The sequence below is a fragment of the Tamandua tetradactyla genome, chromosome 2 (assembly GCF_023851605.1).
Source record: "Tamandua tetradactyla isolate mTamTet1 chromosome 2, mTamTet1.pri, whole genome shotgun sequence".
Lineage (NCBI taxonomy): Eukaryota > Metazoa > Chordata > Mammalia > Pilosa > Myrmecophagidae > Tamandua > Tamandua tetradactyla.
Window position 1 is genome coordinate 181,667,092 of NC_135328.1, and position 3,856 is coordinate 181,670,947.

The 3,856-nt window shown below is 41.9% G+C and overlaps 2 pseudogenes; one reads left to right on the forward strand and one right to left on the reverse strand.

Moving 5' to 3' along the window:
• Positions 1 to 315: 315 nt before the first annotated feature.
• On the forward strand, positions 316 to 1,649 carry LOC143663313 (protein BTG3 pseudogene; annotated as a pseudogene).
• A 1,037-nt stretch (positions 1,650 to 2,686) lies between these two features.
• Positions 2,687 to 3,032, reverse strand: LOC143663316 (cyclin-dependent kinase 2-associated protein 1 pseudogene; annotated as a pseudogene).
• Between the last annotated feature and the right edge of the window lie 824 nt (positions 3,033 to 3,856).

The window sequence follows — 3,856 nt, forward strand, 5'->3', positions numbered from 1 at the left end:
CTCCAGAAGCAGATTGCTTTTATTTGGCAGAGTAAACAATATACTTTCACTTTCTTTATTCAGGGCTCTATCAATTCTCCAGCCCTCTTTCAAGACCTAGTCTGCTAGAATCTTGATCATCCACCATTTCAAAGGAGATAATGCTTACTTACTACACTGACAGCATCATACTGGAGTGAGTGACCAGTATTTGATACCCTAGACATGCTGATAAGTCACATGTGTGCCAGAAAGATTAAAATAAATCCTACAAAAATTAAGGTGCCGGCCCGCCTTCCTTGGCGCGCACGCTTGGCCGCCCGACGACCCGGGAGCAGCAAGCGTCGGACGAGGCTCGCTGCGCTCCCTGCTGCCGAGCGCGGGCCGGCGCAGCCGGCACCCTCGGTTCCCAGCCGGGAGACGGTCGGGGCCGGCTAGTCTGCGGCTCCAGAGCGGCGGCGGCGGCGGGGGCAAAGATGAAGAACGAAACTGCTGCTGTTGTCTTCTTTTTCACAAGGCTAGTTCGCAAACATGATAAGTTGAAAAAAGAGGCAGTTGAGAGATTTGCTGAGAAATTGACTCTAATTCTTCAAGAAAAATATAAAAATCATTGGTATCCTGAAAAACCATCAAAAGGACAGGCCTACAGATGCATTCGTGTCAATAAATTTCAGAGAGTTGATCCCGACGTCCTAAAAGCCTGTGAAAACAGCTGCATCTTGTACAGTGATTTGGGCTTACCAAAGGAACTCACTCTTTGGGTGGACCCATGTGAGGTGTGCTGTCGGTATGGAGAGAAAACCAATGCATTTATTGTTGCCAGCTTTGAAAATGAGGATGAAAACAAGGATGAGGTCTCCAAGAAAGTTACCAGGGCTCTTGATAAAGTTACCTCTGATTATCATTCTGGATCCTCTTCTTCGGATGAAGAGCCTAGTAAGGAAGTGAAACCCAGTTCAGTGACTGCAACCCCCAGCCCTGTGTACCAGGTTTCAGAACTGATATTCCCACCTCTTCCAATGTGGCATCCTTTGCCCAGGAAAAAGTCAGGAATGTACCGAGGAAATGGTCACCATAGCCACTACCCTCCTCCTGTTCCATTTGGTTATCCAAATCAGGGAAGGAAGAATAAACCCTATGGTCCAATTCCAGTGACATGGGTACCTCCTCCTGGAATGCATTGCGACCGGAATCACTGGATTAATCCTCACATGTTAGCACCTCACTAGCACCTTTTGAGTCTCTTGGTGTCATGTTGAGAGAGGTTGCATAAACCTGACTATATGTTAAAAGTGAAAAGTTCATACTCATAGTAGTAAAGTTAGATGGACCAAACCATCAAACTTATTTTTATAGAGACGTTACTGAGAATAATCTTTCTTAAAATATATATATATATATGCACTTTAGATATATTGATATAGTTTGAGAATCTTTATTAAAGTTAGTCAAGTGCCTGAGTTTTTAATACTGGACTTGAGTATTTATATTTTGTGCCATCAACTTTGTTGGATACAGAACACTGTAGGAGTGGATGATCTGTTCTAGCACCTTTACACATTTACTTTATGGAGAGTATGTAAGTTATTTATACACAAGGAAATCTATTTTATGTCATTGTTTAAAAGAATTGTGTGAAATCATGTAGTTGCAAATAAAAAATAGTTCAAGGCAAAAAAAAAAAAAAATTAAGGTGCCTACCACCTTAGTGAAATTTCTTCGTTCTTATCATAAGATGTCATAACACATCAAAACATATCTTCTACCATAAAAGACAAGTTGTTACATTTAGCACCTCAATAAAAAGAAAAATGCACATCATTTGGTTTTAGAGGCAACCTACAGGCATACCCTGTGTTATTGCACTTCACTTTACTGTGCTTCACAAATTGAAGATTTTGACAACCCTGCATTAAGCAAGTCTATCAGTACCATTTTCCAATAGCATGTGCTCACTTTGTGTCTGTCACTTTTTTTAATGAAAATAAACTTTATTACATCAAGCAATAAATACATACAAAGATGCAAACAGTTTTAGTCATTTTTTTCCAGACATTTTGATCAACTTACAGGAAACACAAAACTGAAATCTACATACAGTCTCAGTATGAAAATTTTCAGGGGTCCTTGTTAAGTATGATAGGTTGCTCTTTCTTCCGTATTTATAACTTGTGCACTTTTTAATTGACTTTAAAGCACTAACAGTTATGCAAATGCTTAAGCAAAAAAGATATTATATTAAGCGGAATCTACACTGCATTGCCAAACTTGGGACTGACTACTAAGTAAAGCATGCTGTCAGTATTTACTAAGAACTTAAAGTTCCATTTGCTTATGAAAAGGAACAAAGAACAATTTAGGTAGCATAAATGTATTCAAAAAAGAAGATGAAAGTGAGATACTGGTATCTTGAAGTTACACTACAGTTTGATAAGTAACTTTTCCAATAATTTTTTTTTTAATCAGTGCTTAAGGAGAAAAACACCTGTGTACCTCTTAACTAGTTAAAGCACAAATCCTAACCAACTGCAAAATCTCTTTTCAAGCTTAACGTCTAGGTCAGAACCTAGTGAACTACTGGAAGGAACAGGGAGAAATAAAAACAAACTTAACATTGTGAAAACAGGAGTTTCCATCTGAACAGGGGAGATGAACTGTAATTTGCATCTTCTAAAAAGATGGAAAGCCTTCAAAGCTACCGAGGCGGTTAGGATTTGGCATTTAGTTTTGTTTCAGTCAAGCACTCCTGAATCAGTCCTCTAACATGAAGGATGCCTCATTTTAGCCTCTCCATGGCACTCTTGCTCCCCGGGTAGGTGGGTCTGATCTTTTATCCCAACTCTTCAGTGATGGCCAGCAACTCAGCATATTTGGTTTGGGGTACCTGGATGTTCTCAGTTTCCCGGGTGTAGCCAAAGTAGGGTGGCCCAGTCACTCAGCAGCTGGCGGTACTGGGAGGACGCTGCCATGCTGGTGGAAGGAGAATGGACACGTCTACCCGCGTTGAGGCAGGCAGCGGGTATGTGCGCGTTCAAGTTTGGTTCGTAAGACATCCCAGCGGGTGGCGGGCGGCGGGCGGCGGGGCGGTGGGACGGTGGGGCGGTGGGGCGCTCGGGGCCCGGCCCGCGGTGGGCGGCGGCTGCGGCAGCGAGGAGGCGCGAAGGCCGCGTCCCTGCGCGCGTCCCTGCACCTGTCCGTGTGCCCGGCGGACTCCCCCGCACTTTTTATTGTTGACAACTCGGGCCGCATCAGCAAATATGGCTGTTCTGTGTCACATTTTAATTGATGCATGTGCATTTTTTTTTTTTTAGAAATAATGCTAGCGCACACTTAATACACTGAAATATCGTGTAAACATAACCTTTATACTCACGGGGAAATAAAAAAATTCCTATGACTCACTTTTTTTGTGATATTTGCTCTATTGTGGTGGTCTGGAACCAAACCTGCAGCATCTCAAGGCAGGCCTGTGTATCTCATCTGAATTGCCACTACAGGAGGCAGTGTGGTGTCTTGGAAAGTTCCCTTGTTTCGGAGTCAAATGGATCTTGAGCCTATTTTCTCATATGTAGAATGAAAAATTAAAAATACCTTCCTCATAAGGTTATGGTGGCTATAAAATTAGATAACAGGTGGAAACACCCTTAAAACACATTTAGGGTGTTGCCTACACCAGTTTGCAATTTGATGCCACTCCATAACAAAATGTTTGTCACCCCAGAGTGAAAATTGCCCCATTAGAGTGTTAGCAATCCTACTCTTTTAATTTTATTTCTGTCAGGTTGTATCATAGATACAGAAGAGCATATTAAACATTAAAGCAGAGTTTAAAGAATAATTATAATGCATCACCTTCCTGACTAGCATTCAGGACAGA